Here is a 19,270-nt window from a genome sequence, read left to right as displayed (position 1 = left end):
CTTGGCTGTCAGTGGAAAAACCTTCCCCATTGGGGTTACAGCATTCCCAGGTAGCTTTCAGGTGGCTTCCAGTGAATATTTCTTCAAAACATTTCTTCCCACTGTCCAGGGCTTAAACAGCTGATTAAATGATCCAAATTAAAACAAACAAAACAATGTATGTTATGTTGTTGAATTTATGGCTTGATCTTACCAATCCTACTTTACCCAGAAAGAACCAAGATCTAGACTTTTAAAGAAAACCCCACCATACATTCAATCATATTTATTTCTTGGTGAGATCCTTAAACTAATGTCTTCTTGCAAAAAAAAATTGATTCCCATTTTTATTAATTCTCTCAGCCCCTTCAAGGTCTTTCACCAAACCAAATCCTGAAACTTTCTTGGAAATCCAGGAAATTAAGTGAAACAAGAACACTGTAGAAACCTAAGAATATATTAAATGGTCTGGCACAAATTAATGAAAATCTTTTTGCTTGTAAAAGAAAAATAAAGATTCAGTTCATTCAAACAAGGAAAGCTCTGTGCAGGAAGCATAGATTTTCCATTTGACTTCAACACCTCCAAATGTAATGAGCAGTACATGAGGAGTATGTGCACACATGCCATCTACACATGTGAAATGAGGGAGAAGACACACCCAGCACATGGCTGAATATTCTCAACAATGGTGAGAGATAGTGTCATTTTTATTTTCCAAATGAGGAACCAGGCACTGAGAAGTCCAGTGACTTGCCCAGAATCAGCCCGGCAGCAAACTGATGTTGTGCGTGACTCCAAGCACTGAGCTTTTCACCACATGACTCTGCCTCCCTAGTGGGCCAGTGCCTCCAAACTTTAATGAGGAATTATTATTTTAAAGGGCAGAACTGACCATGAACCTGTGGTTGGCCATGAACCATCTCTGGTGTCTGCCCTTTGGTCTCACCCTCATTGCTCTGGAGAAGCCTCTGAAGATTTCTCATCATCTTCATGGTCATTCTTCGGCCCCCTCTCCATTCCTACTTGTCTCTCTTAGGACCAATTATAATATCTTTTCCAGTGTTAGCATGGAAGAGAATGCAAAGACCATAGATCCCAAGCAACAAATAAACTTTGTTTGAATTCTCTTCCTGAGCTTAGTTATTTGGGGCAAGTTATTTAACCTCCAGGACTTAGTCTCCTCATACAGCAAAGCAGATATTTTAATTGTCACTCAGAGCTGTTGTAGAGATTGATGATGCTGAACAACCTCCTCCTATTCCACTGAATAGTCCATCCTCCATCTCCTCTCAGTCTAAAAATGTTCCAGATTAGCTAGAGCCCTGAAAGGGTGGGGAAAAAAAACATGTGAAGAAAGTTTGCACACAAAGACCCATACCATCCCTCTGTTGACACAAAGTAATGCATCTCTTGTCCTAAAAGTCAGCCTTGAATGAAACTATGTCTAGGGTGGAATGATTTGCAGTGATCTTTGGTCTCTCCCGGGGGTCAATGGGAGGCCCAAGTTGTGATATGGAGAAAAATGCTCTTCTCATAATTAGGGATTGGGTCCAACAACCAGAGCACTGTTGCCTGATGCTTAAGTAATCATCAAGAACCTTTTGGGAAAAGTGAAATCCTAGTGATACCCAGAGATGATGATGTGGCCAGTTCAGGTGAGACCCCTAAAGCTCTGGGAAGAATGGTGGAAGAACTTCACACTGTTCCCTGGCTCTGACTAGAAGGCAATGCCCATTCCAGGAATCCTGTGCCCAGTGCTCCTGCTGCTGGCCTGTCTCCCCAACCAGTCTGCCAAAGACTGAAGTCACAGCCACCTTCTCTTCCAAGGCCTGCTCTGTGACTATGCCAGGAGCTGGGCATTAGCCTCCTTTCACTCCTTTGGAGAGGATGAATTATGGCAGGGCTGTATTAACCAACATTTAGAGATTATTTTTGGAGATGGAAAACTCTTTAGCAGCAGACATTGGAGGTTGCATAGCAACTATGAGAATGAGACTCTCGGATACTCCAAGCAGACCTGCCAAGGAAAAGTTATCGCTGATGGCACTCTGGGGATGCTGTTTACAGACTCAACTTTGGAATATACTGTGGTGAGTGTGCTATTGCTCTAGCCAGGATGGGGCCCACTCTGGTAGGGCAGGACACACTCTCATTTATGTTGGGGTGGTGCTCAGGGGCAAATTCAGGGGTGGAAATGAAGCAGGATCCAGAAACATCTACCTCACTCAAGTTATCTCATTGCACAAGGGACCTAGTGTCCAGGAGACTATGTACTTGGCCCTGAGCATTTTAAAAAGTCCAATTCTTTTTTAACCCTTTGCTGCAGAACACTGGTTCTTGGACTCTTGTTGCTAGTTCCTTCATGCTTCATGTTTTCTGTCTTCATGATGAGAGCCATAGGTACAGGATTTCAAAGGTCTCAGAGGCACACTACACACCTTGTTTTTACCCTGTGAGCATTGCATATTAGGGTACACTCCTGGGGGATGCTGATGAGTAATGAAGACTGCCAGGAAGCTTCCTTGAAAACTGAAGAACATGCCTTTACTCTTGTCAACCTCCTATGAGTTTTAGAGATAATCTAAGCATGTAACTAACTTTTTTGAATGAATCCACCAAATGTATTATATTACATGCCTGTATTAGTTTGCTAGGACTGCCATAACAAAAGGCCATAATGGGGGCTTTAACATCAAGAATTTATTTCTCACAGTTCTAGAGGCCAGAAGTCCAGGACCAAAGTGTCAACAGGTTTGTGTTCTCTGAAGCCTATCTCCTTGGCTTGCAGATGGATGCCTTCTCATGGTGTCCTCATAGGGTCTTTCTGTTGCATGTGTGCCCTGGTGCAACCTTTTGCATCCAAATTTCCTCTTCTTATAAAGACACCAGTCAGTGCCCACCCTAATGGCCTCATTTAACTTAACTGCTCCTTTAAAGGTCCTATCTCCAAAATATAGTCACATTCTAAGTACTGACTTTTTGGGCTTCAACATAGGAATTTTGAGGGGACACATTTAGTCCAAAACTCGGTACTTAAAGATAAATAAATGTAAGTTTTATAAGAAACAGTACATACCCTTACCATGTGGAGGCAATTTGATATTTGCTATTTTGTTCTATCTAAAAATTGAATTCTACTTTATTAAAAATAATGCTAGCTATGACCCATAAAAGTGATTTCACAACCCACTAATGGCTTTGACTTGCAGTTTTTCAAACTGTGAATAAGGCCAAATGCTAATGGAGTGATTTCAACACCAATCTAAGGAGATAAGCAAACACTGATCAGGACCTAAGCCTTTATCTTAATGACAGGAGAGCTGAAACCCTGAGTAGGTGTGATTGGGGTGTGACCAGAGAATGTCAATTATATTGGTGGCCTAGGGCGGGGGAACTGGAGACCTAGGCTTTCTCCAGAAAAGAGAGTGACAAAGCTAGGTTATGATATCAGGTGACCAGGATCAAAATAGGGGGACCAAATCTATTTCCATTCAAAGAGCAAGTGTGGAGCAGAGAGTATGGGCCCCCAAAATGCTAGACTCTGGGCCAAGGCAGGGATAGAGACACAAGGCAAGAATGAATCCTGAAGAATGAATTCTGAAGAATGTCAAACATTGAGGGGTGGTATGGGGGTCAGTCCTTCCTGCTGTGGGCTGGTAGAACAAGTACTGTCCTATAAGACTACCTCATCTTATTAGCCTTTTGCTAAAGGACAAGGAGTTCTGTGTGACAAAACATCTCATAACTGAGCAGTGCCTTGACCTCTCACACCAAAAAGCTTGGGAAAACTGAGGAGAGAAGGCTTTAACTTCTGGAAAATGATCAAAGTATGTCAAGAGGCATAGAAAGCCATTCTTAAAGTTCCAAAATAGTCATCCCAGTACTTTCTCAATTACCTATGTTTTACATAGGTATAATTTAGTCAATCATTTGCTTGTATATACACCTATTGTTTCTTGATAGAATATACAGCTGTTTCTTTGGAATAGAGTAAAAATTCTTTCTAGCTTTTTCATTTGTCATTTATAGTCCCCACAACAAATACCACATATTTGTATGCCTAACTCTATTGTAACAACACCAGATGTATGGTGCTGTTTTTTAAATAACAAAAGTAATTGCAAACAATATCACACATAAAAGAGTATATGCTTTTTTAATAAAAAATAATTGCAAAAATAAGTTATACATGAAAGAATATCTGTATAGTTGAAACAAAAAAAATAAAATAAAATCTACCCAGCTTAAGAAACAAACTCTTACACATGCATTAGAAAGCCTCTGTGTGCTCCTCCTCAACTGCACTTCACCTAGTCTCACCAAGTAGTGGTCATCCTGAGTACTGTCTTCATCATCTTTTGCTTTTCTATACAAATTTCAGTGTACGACCTTTTTAAAATTATATTTTACAATTGCATATTGCTGGTGTTTAGTAATGCAATAGATTTGTATATTGATTTTTTATTCCAACAAATGTAGTAAATTTTTCTATTTTAATAATGTATCTCTAGGTTCTTTTGGGTTTTCTATGTAGAAAGTTTTAACAGCTGCAAATAATGAAAGGTTTGATTGTCGCTTTCCAATCTCTTCAACTTTTCTTTCTTTTTTTCTTCTTATTGCACTGGCTAAACTCTTTAGTACATTACTGAACAGAAAGGTAAAAGCAGGCATTCTTGACATTTTTCTGATCTTAAAGGTAGATTTTAAACACCTTTACATAGGATTTTTTGTAGTTTTGTTCATGCGTTTTATCAAGTTCATTCTTTGCTTTTTACTATTTTGTATAGTTTTGTCTTGTTTTTAAGTCATGAATGAATGTTGAATATTATCAAACAGATTTTTGCATCTATAAACACAAACATTTAGTCTTGCTTCTTTAACCTGCTGAATTATATTAATTGATTTTAAAAATTAAACCAATTTTGTACTCCTTGGATGAACTTAAAGTAGTCATGATGGATGTTTGTTACACATTTGCTTTAAAGTATGTTGAGTTCTTTATAGTATTTTGTTTAGAATTTTTCATCTCTATTTACAAAGGAAATTGAAATGTAGTTTTATTTTCTTGAGGTTCCTTGTCTGGTCTTAGCATCAGGCATAAGATGACCTCATAAAATGAGTTAGTATGTGCTTCACATTTCCTATTCTTCAGAAGAATATCTGTGAGGTAAAATGATCCGTTCTTTGATGTTTTATAGAAATCAATTCCAAGGCCATTTAGGTCTGATATTTCCTTTGTGAAAGAATATTGGCAACTAGTAATGTTTTCTGTTTCTTCTTGAACAATTTTAATAAATTGTAGTTTTTTAGATACATCGTTGTTTATTGTATTTATAACATTTCTTTGTCATTAATTCATTTCTTCAATATTGTAGTTACATTTCTTTGTATTTAAATTCCATTCAATTCTCATTTTTTGTGCTTTTTCTCTTTTTTATTAATATCACCTAATATTTATCTATTTTATTAACATTTTTGAATTGATTTTGCCTATCTTCTTTATATTTTCTTTCATGTCACTAATTTCTGTTCTTATGTTATTTCTTTTTCTCATGTAATTTTTGCCATCATTTTCTAATTTCATGTTTTGAATGCTTAGCTCATCAACATCGAGCCTTCTTTTCCCCAGGAACATTTAGGGCTATAAATTTCCCTTTAACTCCTACTAAAGTAATACACAGTCATTTAATTATATTCATTTATAAATATTTTCTAATTTTCATTTTTATTTCTTCTTTGTCCCATGAATTATTTAGAAATGTCTTTATAATTTTAAAACAAGTTTGAAGTTGTCATTGCTACTTATTTGTAATTTATCTTTTGATCAGAATATGTACTCTGTACAATACAAACTTTCTGAAATTTGTCGAAGATAGCTTTATGATCAATATGTGGTCAAATTTTATGCTTTTTAACTTAAAAATATTTTATTATTATTTTATTACAATTGTCCCAATTTTTCCCCCTTTACCCTCCTCCGCCTAGCCCATCCCCGCTCCCACAGTCATTCCACCACCATTGTTGATGTAAATGGATCATTCACACATGTTCCTGCACTCGTCCCTTCCCCTTCTTTCCACCTTGTCCCCCTCCTCTTTCCCCTCTGGTCATTTTCAGTCTGTTCCTCATTTCCATGCCTCTGGTTCTATTTTGCTCATTTGTTTTGTTGATTCTGTTCCTCTTATAGGTGAGATCATATGGTATTTGTCTTTCACTACCTGGCTTATTTCACTTAGCATAACATTCTCCAGTTCAATCCATGCTGTCATGAAAGGTAGGAGTTCCTTCTTTCTTTCTGCTAGGTAGTATTCCATTGTGTAAATGAACCACAGGTTTTTTTTTTCTGAAAAATATGAGTTTTTATGCATTTTTATTTTTTAGCAATTTTATTTATTTATTTACTTATTTAATTGTTTTATCATTGTTCAAGTATAGTTGTCTGCATTTACCCTCCAACACCTCCCCTGAACCCCAGCCATCCCTACCTCCCTCCCCTGGTTCCACCCCCCACTTGGCTTTGTCCCTGAGTCCTTTATAGTTGTTCCTGAAAACACTTCCTTCCTTTCCCTCAATTATCCTCTCCCACCTCCCCTCTGCTTACTCTCAGATTGTTGTAAATTTCAATGTGTATGGTTATATTTTGCTTGCTTGTTTGTTTTGTTAATTAGGTTCCACTTAAAGGTGAGATCATATGATATTTGTCTCTCATTGCCTGGCTTATTTCACTTAGCATAATGCTTTCCATTTCCATCTATGCTGTTCCCAGGTCACTACTTTAAGTCTGTACAGCTTTAAATAAACATTTCCTTTTCTTTTCACAAATCTCTGGCATTGAGAGATATATTTCCTCTGGTGATGGGCATAGTGAACCTAGTGGGGTTCCTTTCAGTAATAGTATATCGTAACCCCCCGCCTTGTCCTTGTTCTGTAACAATAAGGTAGATTTATCCATTTCTCTTTGTCCTGGAAATTCTTGTTTTATATATATTTGAGGCTGCTTTTGGTAATATTTAAATTTAGATTTTTTCCTCAAGTTATTATGTTATATGTATTTTAGTCTATCTTTTGATTTCAATGATTCTATGTGTACTATAAACATCATATAGCTGGATTTGTTTTTTCTTTTATTTACACAGACTGATGGTTCATATATTTTAGGGGAGGTTTTTGTTCATTTATATTTACAGCTCATCCTTGAGCAACATGGGTTTGAACTGCAAAAGTACACTTCTCCACAGATGTTTTTCAAAAATATGCAGCAACCTTCTATGCCCCCAGGTTTCATTTCCATGGGTTCATCCAATCACAGATCAGTAGCAATATTTTCCATCTACAATTAGAAGTCCATGGGTGTAGAAGTCTGACTGTATATACTAATCTACACCATTTTATATGAGGCACTTGAATTTCTTCAGATTTTGGTATCTCCTGTGGATATTCAAGGCACAACTGAAGCTGTGCAAAGGAGTCAAAAATTGTGCCAAGAATTTTGACTACATGTGGGTCCATGCTCCTAAACCCTGTATTATTTAAAGGTTAACTATAGTGTGATTAGAATTTATGGCTACAGTATTGTTTTGTGATTTTTATCATCTAGTTCTTTCTTTTTTATCTTCTTTTATGGCTTAATTTGGATGAAGTGCCTTAAAATCTGATTCCATTGTTAACCCTCAACTTCTTTTAAAGATATACACCCCATGTCTATTCTGTTAATGGTTATCTTAGGTATTTCAATATGCATGTTCAAGTATGTATACAGTTTATCAATATCTTTAATGCCATTTCAAAGGACACAGTTGATTTCTAGGTTTACTGCTTTCTAGATGCAGATTTACTGTGAAACTCACCAATGTGATTTCAAGATTCTTCATTTGCATGGACTTTTTCCAAGAAGCTGAACCACACTTTGTTTTTAAAGTTTAGTATTCTTTTTCTTAAGGAGGTCCTCCAAATTTTGTAAGTTTAAGATCTCACAAAATCCAGACTGGCCCCTGAAAATTGCAAATCATTCTGTGGATTCCTAACTACTGCACTAGCTCAGCCTTACAGTGGAGAAAATGTTTCTTCTATTTGTTGTTTTGTTTGTCCAGTGAGGAGATTCATTCAAGGGATTTAATTGACCACATTGCTGTAGCAGAGACTGAGACTATAAAACTTACAGAAAAAGGTCCTCAATATCTGTGGGCAGGATTCAGAATGAGGAAGCTACTCAGCTGCAAACACAAAGGGAAGAGTGTCGAAGAGAGCACATCAAGAGCTTGTGGGAGCAGTGAACTGGAAGACACTTCCTCAAAGAACCAGCACTGTTTTGGCCCCACAGCAGGGTGACTGCAGGGACCCAGCAGGATCTCAGTGGTTTCAAGTTCTTTCTTTTCATCCTGTGTTTTGGTGAAAGTGTCTATTCCAGTTACTCTGCCTCTGCCTCATTGTTGTAACTGTTTGCAAGTCCCTGGGCCTGAGTTAAACACCAAGATCCAGCACTTTCAAGAGTCTACTTCTATAATGAGATGAAACTTTTGGGGTTGGGGGTGAAGACATTTTGCTAGATGTCCCTTCTCTGGACCTGCAGCCTGGTTCTGTTCCCTAGAGTGGCCCTGGAATTGTTCTCAGGGGCTGCTGGAGCAATTCCTAGTTTGTTTCATATCAAAAGTTAAAGGGGACATAGCTAGAAAGAGAAGGGCACCCTGGCCTTTCTTTTCTTAACATAAAATAAATAAAATACTAAATATTAATAAATATAAATATTTATCCATGGTGGTATATCATTTTAAATAACTGAAAAAAAATCTTGGAGTGGTTATGAGTCTATTAAATTGTCTATTTAACTTTAAATATCCATGCACCTCTCAACATAGACAATAAACATTCATGCTCCCCTTCACATGAAGAAATACCCGTGCCCTTCTTCACATAAACACTTATTAATATGCATTAAAGTACAGGTCATTGTGGGATAAAAGGGTAGAAGTAATAAAATAAAGCATAGAATGTGCACTTCAAGGTCCCATACATTTTTGAGGGGTCTTAAATGTATTTCTGAAGTCCCAAGCAACTCATAGGAAGAGAAAAATATGGCCACATGGCATATTTACAGGATCCTTACTACAAATAAACCATGAAAATTACCCAAGAGGTACACTTCTGTTTCTGCTGCTGAGACTTGACACTCAGGTAGGTGCCTGTGGCCTCCAACCTGGCACTGACTGGGCAGAGATGGGGACAGCAACTGGGTATTTCTTAAGCCATCTCTGGGTCACTTTTACTGCACTTTAACCATGAAGTAACTGATGCGTGGAAGGAATGCCTTGAAAGGAAACTCAAAAGGCTTGTTCTGTTGGCGGCAATAAAGAACCACAGTTCTTGAGTTCAACTGAGAAAGAGTTAAGAGTCAAGAACTTTAGTGAAAGAGTTTTCTAGAGAAAGTTTCTTCAGCAAGCAAAGTGAGAAAGTACACTTGAAAAATAGAATGAAGTGGGTAGCTCAAAGGCCTGCCTCAGGTGTTGACAAGGTCTTGTTTTACCTAAAGGGGCTAACAGTTTCTCCTTTAAGCTGACTTTTCAGGACCTGTCCTGCCATCTCCTGTCCTTGTATCAGAGTCATATGAGCTTATTCTATGCCCTCTTGTTCCTCCTCTAAAGGGGTCTAATCTGCATGACGAATGACATGCTAGGAGAGAAAAGGCTAAAAGCCCGGGATTCTAGCCTATTGTTAGGCATCCAGGACTTTCAGCCCTGGTGACATTCTGTAGCTGGTCTATCATTCCTGCTCTGCTCATGCCTGCCTACTCTTATCAGTTACATGCTGTTCTGTCTTAATCCTTCACCCAGTCCTCAAGGAATAATATTTTTCTCAACTTAGTTTTTAAGTGTGGAGTGATGATGCTATTATGGCTTTACTCTCTGACACCTGGAGTAAAGCTGGTCTTCTTTTAGCTGAAGAGTGATACATAAAGACACTTGGTCACACTGAAATCCAGATTCCATCCTCTGGAGAGCTGAACAGCTGTTTGGGCATGATAACTAGCTGAGGAGTAGGTCATCCTGCTTGTTTCATATCATGCCAACTTTCATCCTGTGTCGATTCAGTTGCTATTCTCCCTTATGCACAGGAAGCTTCCTAAGGGTGAGTCCCAAATCTGATCACCAGCTGTACTGGCATGCTAGGACGGTAGAAACAAATCACCACAAACTAAGTGGATGAAACAGAAATATATTCTCTCACAGTTCTGGAGGAGAAAACTCAGAAATTAAGGTGTTAGCAGGGTTGGTTTCAGGCCTCTCCTTTACTTTTAGATGGCTGTCTTCATGTTCACAAGGCATTTTTCCCTGTGTGTATGTCTGTCTCCAAATTTCTTTTTGATTAGGACACCAGTCACATTGGATTAAAGCCCATTCCAATGATCTCATCTTTTATATTAATTATCCTTGTAAAGTCCCTGTCTCCAAATAAGGTCACATTCTGAGGTACTGGGGGCTAGGACATCAGTATGTGAATCTGAGGGGAACACAATTCAACCCATAATGGCATGGTATCTTCATTTCCTGACAGTGTAAGGCACAAAAGCAAAGTAAAAGAATATTTAGACAATTAAGAAATGAAAACATAAATTTATCAATAGAATGTGTTCAAGACCCAAGATTTTTATGTTGTATAGCAATAATTCTAAGCTGGAAAATCTAAAATATGTGTTACTAAATGCTCGTGTTAGTCATAAAAGCCTTAGGAAAGCTTAGCAAAGGATGTCTCACTTTAAATTATGTGACTTCCTGATGAACACTCCAAGATAAACCAGTTATAAAAAGTACCTTTAAGTAAATGAGTTGAACCTATACAGGGTCATTACAAAGAGGAAACCTTCCTAAGTGATGACTTGGGCTTCAATGGCTGGTCTTGATCTGGCACTGATGAGATGCCTGGGTAACAAGCACACCTGCTTGAAGAGAGGACACAGTTCTCTGCTCTCTATGCCATTGAGGCTGGGAGGATGGCAGTGGGGAAGCATTCTTTATTTCCTTCTCCTATCCCTAGAAAAATGGCCATGTTTATTTTTCAATGATTCAAATGGTAAAGCATTGGCAAGAAGATGTTTAACAATTCTGAAGGTTAAAAAAAAAATCCTCAAAAGTTTTAGAAGTCTGTGATAGCAACTATTACAATTAAGTTGTGTATAATTCCACTTTCAACATACATATTTACACTTTAAATATGATATATACTCTCCAAAATAGAATCATAGAAGACATACTATTCATTACCTGAAGTTTGAACTTTATAAAGCATGACTGTGAACCCAGGCAGAGCTGCTAAACCTATGTGTACCATTGTAGAATGTAACTCCTCTAGTGCCTCAGTTCTTTACTGAAGGACACACATTGTTTCTTGTATTGTGCTACTATGAATTTCATTTAATAAAATTCCTCATGTGTATAATTCTATATGATCAATCACTGAATTATTTCATAATGTTAAATACCTAGAAGTAAAATTGCCAAGTCAAAATAAATGTATTTTATCATAAAGATTTTTAAAAATAATTTTGGAAATGTGTCAGTCCTCACTCTATCATTAGAGCATGAAATTGTGTTTACCCACATCTGAGACATTATTGAACATTCTTTTAAAATTTTTCCAATTCGCTAGACAAAACTGATGTTACTGTCTCTGTAATTTAAATTTCTTTTATAACATGATTTGTTTATTGGCTACTTGCAGTTCTTCCCTTTGAGTTTCTGTTCCAATCCTTACTTATTAAACATTTTAAAGTTGTTTCCAGCTTTTTGTTATTATATTAGAGTTATAGAGAGCATTTTTACATATGTAAATTTTCTTGTTTTGGAATTATTTCTACACATAGGATTTCTGGGTTAATAGAAATTATTTTTCTTGTGGTTTTTAATGTCAAATGATCTTCAAAAGAATTATGTAAGTTTATGTTTCAGACTATTTATGAGTGTATTAGCTTTATCACATCTCTGGCTTTAGACATTATGAAGGTGCAAGAAAAACAACTGTTTATCTCTGTCCTTGCTAATTTTTCCTCCTAAAATGTGTCCTTTTGCATTATTTCTTTGAAGATTTTCTCTCCTTAATCTTTTCCATCATCTGTTTGTAATTTCAATTCTTCCATTTTGGAGAATGAGTGTGTGTGTGTGTGTGTGTGTGTGTATCCATCCTCCTTCCATTTTGTATATATATGTATATATGACCACATACATACATATATATTCATATCCTGTGTGATTTCTTTGTTCTTATTTTTTAGAATGCTTGATGAATTTGTTATCCTGTCAATATTTGTAATCTCTAAGAAGACTTTATTGGTTGCTTTTCATCTTACCTTCCTCTTGCTTTAAGTATATATACTTTTTTCAATTTTTGCTTTTTCTTAATTAGCTTTTACATCTATCTATCTATCTATCATCTATCTATCTATCTATCTATCTATCTATCTATCTATCTATCTTTAAATCCTTTATTTTTGGTTTCTGGGAGAATAGATTGAGCTATCAGCATTACTATTTGATATTGGGTTGCCCATGCCTTAAATTATGCACTATTTGCAGGTTCCATATCCTGCAAGTAGTTTTTTTTCTTTAAGATTTTATTTATTTATTTTTAGAGAGGGAAGGGAGGGAGAGAGAGAGAGAGAGAGAGAGAGAGAGAGAGAGAGAGAGAGACATCAATGTGCGGTTGCTGGGGGTTATGGCCTGCAACACAGGCATGTACCCTGGCTAGGAATCGAACCTGGGACACTTTGGTTCCCAGTCCGCGCTCAATCCACTGAGCTATGCCAGCCAGGGTTGCAAGTAGTTTTTTAAAAGATGATGAAAGAGAGAAATTGGTAGATAAGTGATTGCTCTATGGTTTTCATGATCCTCTTTTGTTTTTCCATTTTTGAAACATGTTCATTTTCACAGAAGCCATGGTTACTGTATTAGTTAAGATTTGTGTTTTGCCACAGATAGGAAGACCCACTCCATACTAACTAGCATAAAGTATTACAGTTTTGTTTGTTTGTTTGTTTCCCTTACTCTCCCAGTCATGGTTCAGAGGCTAAGGACTGTCAGGAACAAAGTGTCTGAAATTCTTGTGGCCTTTGTAATTGGAAACAGACAATCTTCTTTTCTAAGAAAGATGAGGAAGATGAGACAAGGAAGAAGGTGTGGCACTTAGAGCAAGGAAGCAGAATGTGCCAGGAAGCCCTTGCAGCTGTCTGTTTTCATCTCATTGGCCACTGGAACAAATTTTCCCAGCATCCTCATAGCTAGAGGTGATTATTTGACACCATCACTGTAGTAGATGATGTTAGTTTTCTATTTCCCATTTTTCTTTTGTTTTAATTAAGATCCATTGCTCATTCTTAACTTCTTCTTATTCATAATCCTTGGGTTATTGCTCAGTTTATTTATTTTTTTATTTCTGATGGACTTTTAGGGCCATTTGGGGAAGCCCATGAACTGCTTTATTTTGGAAGCCCCCTAGACTTGAGCACACAGAGACTGTTCACAGTTTTTGGAATTTGGTTGGCTGCCAGTCAAGAACTTAGCAAAACATAAATACTACTTCTTGAATACTTACCCTATGCCAAGCACTTTTCCAAATGCTTCACATATATTAACACATTTTATCCCACAACAGCTTTACAAGGTACATACTATTATGATATTTATTTAACTGATGAGAAAATTAAAGCACATAGTGAAGTAACTTGCCCAAAGCCACAGAGCTAAAAAGTTGAAAGCATGGAACTGAGTTTTGAAGGCAGGTAGCCTGCTTTCTGGACTTGTGCTCTACTGCACTAAGTAAGTCATAAGTGACTGTCACCATCAAATCTTAATTATATGATAGGAAGTGATAAAAAGCAAACAAAATATATAACTATTTTGAACCTATATTTATTTGAAAGAGAAAGCTGACAGTTGATTGAATAAGAGGAGCAAAGGAAATCTTTGCACTAAAAACTGTGTATCCCTTTTTTCTCATCAGTGTAGATCAAGTTAAAAACATAACCATCTTCTTCCTCATTCATTCTGTGTTTGTGAAAATATCAGTGATCAAAGCTGCCATGGGGCACAGGGTAAGCCCTGATGTAAAACAAGCTTCTAAGAGAAATGCTGCCTTTCCTCTCCAGCCCAGGGCTGTCGACAAGGTGTCTGGGAGTGTTGTTTGATTCTTCTTTAAAAAAATACATCCAAGCCCTGGCTGGCATAGCTCAGTGGATTGAGCGGGGGCTATGAACCAAAGTGTTGCAGGTTCGATTCCCAGTCAGGCCACATGCCTGGGTTGCAGGCCACAGCCCCCAGCAACCGCACATTGATGTTTCTCTCTCTGTCTCCCCCCCTCACTTCTCTCTCTAAAAAATAAATAAATAAAACCTTAAAAAAAAAGAAATACATCCATTGTGCAACCCGTTCACCATGCCATGTCCTGGTGAGAAGACAGAAGTCCAAAGGACCATTCTTTAGAAGGAACTAGTTTATAAAATTAGCAGATTCTACATAGACCCAGATATGATTTTGTTGGTAGACACAATGGGGTTGGTTTTTCCTCACAAAGGTAAAGTCTTTGGTCTTTACACAGAACAAAGGTGGGAACTCCAGGAGCCCAGGTTAATTTCATTTTGCTATCTATTCACTAGAGCCTTATTAGTTCCAAAATTTTCATATGAGATATTTCTCATAGAACAGTTGAGGAAACTTTAGAACCGTGTACAATGCTCCAATGCTGCGTGAATATTTACAGCCTCACAAAAGCTGGCCTCTGGCTTTTTCTTTTCCTTATCTCACCAGGTTCTCCAGTTTCTTTCCTATTCCAAATTCACATGCCCTCTGCTCCCAAAGTATATCAGTTAGGGCAGGCTAAATTTTGCTGCTGTGACAAATCACCTAAAAATCTCAGTGACTTACCATCAAAAGTCAATTTCTTGTTCTCATGAAGTATGCTGTAGATACAGGTGACTCTTCAGGACAGTTCACCTCTATATTTAGCAATGCAAATGATTTCCTCCTTTTGGCTGCTCCATCTTAACATTTGTCCCTGTTGCAGATGAAGAAAGAGCCAGAAGATCAAGCATCTGCAGTTGATCACTTTGGCTCAGAAGTGACATGTTATTTTCATTCATGTACCTCTGGTAAGAACTAGTCATGTGGTCACATGGAACTTTAAGGAATAGACTTCATAATCCTCTGTGTAACTGAAAGTAGAGAAGAACTAAATATTGGTGAATATTAATTATATTGACCATATAGAACAAAGTTCTCTTCATTAGATAAAGAGTTCTATTTGGCTAACCTAAGGGCTTCTATCTTTGGGTTAGCCAGATTCTGGAGTATGGAATCTTGGTAAGGAAGGAATTTGGAGGCTACTAGTTCAATTTATTCCAAGTCAGAATCCTTGGCTTCAACCTTTAAAAATGACTGTCAAGCCTCTTTTTGCCCACTTTCAATGATAGCCTCACTATCCCATGAACCAGAGAATGAATGCCATGTAAGACAACTCAATTAGAAAAGTTTTCTTTGCTTTGAAACTATCTTCTTGGCACAGCCAAATCTCAAGTCTAGTTCTCTACCCTTAATGGAGCTGGCTTTGTCCACACCCATGCTCCCATGACCCATCAAATTCCCCAGGCCATCAATATGTCTCTTTACAGTCCAGGTTACATAACCGCAGTTTCCTCTACCACCCCTCATGTGACCTTCAACTTCTCACTGTCCTGATTGCCACTCTGTGTGTCACCTCTTTTCAGTGTGGAGTTCAGAAGCAAGCATTATTTTTCTATCACCTGATCCATTGCCAAATAAAGGGTTATCAGTGTGATTTTCTGGACTTTGAACAATTCTAGCAATGCCACCTAAAATAACAGTTTCCCAGCAGCTACAGCATGCTCTGGACTTATATTCCATCTGGACTTATTGTTAATTGAGACCTAAGACATACCCCTCTTCCCTTCCAGTGTTCTTCCCAGTGGTTTTAGACAAAAAGAGAGGAATATAAAAATGAAAAGACTTTATTAATGTTGGGCATGTGTCCCAAGATTGACAAAATGCAGACATCTTTGGTCTAAATCAGAATAGAGAACTCATTTTGGTTCTCCCAGGCTGAATGGTGACCTCAGCTCTCCCCCACCCCTCATATATTGAAGATACTGGGAAATAGTGTATGCCTGCCTTAACTCACTCATTAATTTAAAAGTAAAGCTAGAACACACAGATGTACACACATATACACTGTAAGATGGCCAGTGTGGCTACAGAAAACAAGTTCTGGGCCCTGTTCATCTAGAGTCAGACAGGAGAGAAGGAAAAAGAGATTTCAAGGTCCTCTACTGTACTGGCCATGAAGCAGGTTCTGAAAAAAAAATGGTAAAAGGCAAAGTGTTCCTCTCTACTAGTTAAAGGCTCTCAGTGAACACACTATTTCACCCTGACTTCAGACCATTTGCCAATCTAACAGGATCACTTTGAATCATGATCTAGTGATACACCAGACTAACTAATCCCTGAGTTTTGTGTTATTTTCTTCTGTGTGTTTTTTAAAGATTTTATTTATTTATTTTTAGAGAGAGGGGAAGGGAAGGAGAAAGAGAGGGAGAGAAACATCAGTGTGTGGTTGCCTCTCACTCACCCCCTACTGAGGACCTGGCTTCAACCCAGGCATGTGCCCTGACTGGGAGTCCACCTAATGACCCACTGTTTGGTTCACAGGCTGGTGCTCAATACACTAAGCTACACCAGCCAGGGCTGCTTCTGTGTTTTTTAAGTTATTTATCAGAAGAGGGACAGTTACAGGGACATGAGATACACATGTTAATATTTCCTACCAGGTTGATGATCCTTGGGTGTCACTTTAGCTATGAATTAATACATCATTTAAGGCAAGGGTAAAAAAATAGTTTTTGCATATGTTCTGCTAAACTTAATTAGTAGAGAAGCTTGCCCTAAGAGGACATGAAGTTTGTCATGTTTGTCATGTTTACTTCTTGGTGAGCCCATGTTGGCCACTGTCTTTTCTAGGTATGCCACTCATTCCTATTTAATGACTGCACTTAAAAACTCTCTATGGGGCAGTGTCTTGTCCTCCAGAACCTACTATTCTCATCTTTATGAGCACCAGGATATCACTTATCCATCCACCTCTTCACTAGGCTGATATATTCTTTAAACTGCATGGGGCTTTTGTGCAAAGAGAAGAGTAATTATACTTGTACATCTTAGATTTAACAAAAAGATTATTAATCTTAGTATTTTAACAAACAATAAATATTTTCATATATTAACAATCACTATTTTTTCTAACTATACATTTCTAATGTGCTCTTTCACAATTATGAATAAAATAAATTTAAGATGTCATAATATTTATACATTATTACAGACCCATTTAATCAAAATTTCTAAACATTTAATTGAAAGCACAGGTCAAATTCAGGGAGGAGCAAAAGTAGGTTTTGGAGAAACAGATTTTATTCTTGTATTATTATTTGATAATTATTGTATTACTTTATATATGAACAACTATAGATCTACTTATACCACACCTTGTATATAAGATTCTCTTTAATGTTTTAAAAGCTTTGTAGTGGAGGTTTACCACAGTTTCTCACACCCTTTCCCTGCCTACACACACTGGAAGACTCCCTGGTCCTTGCAATTTGGCATGATCCTTTGGCCAATGCTGGCTAATGGGTTAAGCATAGAAGTTAAATGTGCTTCCTCTGGGTCAAACCCTTAATTGCCAGAACAATACCATTCAATACCCATTTTCCTTATCTTCATGTATTAGTGATCTATATCTACATATTAAATTATCCCCCAAACTTAATAGCTTAAAAAAATAAACACTTATTATGTCACAGTTTTTATGGGTCAGGAATTCAGAAAAACCTTAGCTGGGTAGTACTGGCTCAGGGTCTTTCTTGAGGTCATAGTCAAGATGGAGCCAGGGCTGCATCATCTGATGGCTTGGCTGAGGCTGAAGGATTTGCTTGTGTGATGGCTCACTTCCATGGCTGTTGACATGAGGCCTAATTCCTCACTGACTATTGGAAGGAGACCCCTGTTCTCAGCCATGAGCACCTCTACATAGGACTGCATGAGTATCCCACAACATGGTAGCTGTCTTCCTCAGAACAAGTTATTCAAGATAGATTAAGGAAGAAGTTACAATGCCTCTTGTGATCTGATCTCACCTGTTACATATCATTATTACAGTAACATTCTATTCATTAAAAACAACTTACTAAGCAGCATTCACACTTAAAGGGAGGGAAATCAGTTTCTACTTTTTGAAGGGAAAGTATAAAAGAATTTGTGGACATATTTTAAAACCCTCACCAGATGGAATTATGAATTCTGTACATTTGAATGATATTTTTATCCCCTTTATTTTTTTATATACACATAGGCTCCACTAATTCTATTAGATACTAATAATGTTAGCAAATCCCAAACTACACACATGCATACCATTTCAGAAATGATCACAGATTCTGATCTAGGACAAGTTTGTGTAGTCTAAAGTGATCCAGACCAAATCACTAGCTGAGTTCCTTTTGATAATGAAGTTCTAGTTGTTACATGTAGACTTTTAAGCCCCTGTCTTACAAAATCCAAATTCAAAGATTTAATTTTTTGAAACTTGGTGTCTTTCCCAGAAATGATGTATTTCTAAAAGTTTCTTATGACTGGAAATGCCTAAACAATTGTTCTGTCATTATGATAAATTGGCCTAGTCTATACATATTAATGGAAAACTTATGTATGACTTATCAATATTGCATTATAATTAGTAGGGTCATCTTAAGGTTCCATCTACCAGGAGATAAGAGCTGAAGTGTGTGCACTGGTAGGCTAATTAATCATCAGGGGACACTGCTGGATTCTCATGTAATTTTTGCTGTGCACAACTATGGGAACAATCAACTGTGTGGCTTTCCCTCCAAATACTTATTCCATGGTACACTGCCTATGTTTGAGGGGTTATGTTGGTTTATTTATGGTTTCCTGTGTTTGTTCTTTCTTATCTACAGAGATAGTAAGAAATACAACTCTATACTTTGTAAACAGATATATGCCTCATTGAAAAAAACACATTTTCTTCTACTTATCAAAAGCAGCACAATTAAACACATCCTAATTTGTGCATTCTTCTTTTGCACACATTATATTAACTTTCTTCTTTTAAATATTATTATGAATTAACAGTCTTCTACAAAATCAGCTTGTTTCAGGTACCCATTATTATTTTCTTTTTCAAGCTCAATTGGTTGATAGGATCTTTTCAAAATGGC

This window comes from Phyllostomus hastatus, unplaced genomic scaffold (genome assembly GCF_019186645.2).
Source record: "Phyllostomus hastatus isolate PE091 unplaced genomic scaffold, TTU_PhHast_1.1 phas_contig_38, whole genome shotgun sequence".
Taxonomy (NCBI): Eukaryota; Metazoa; Chordata; class Mammalia; order Chiroptera; family Phyllostomidae; genus Phyllostomus; species Phyllostomus hastatus.
The sequence above is the reverse complement of the archived record's forward strand: the minus strand, read 5'-3'. Positions refer to the sequence as shown.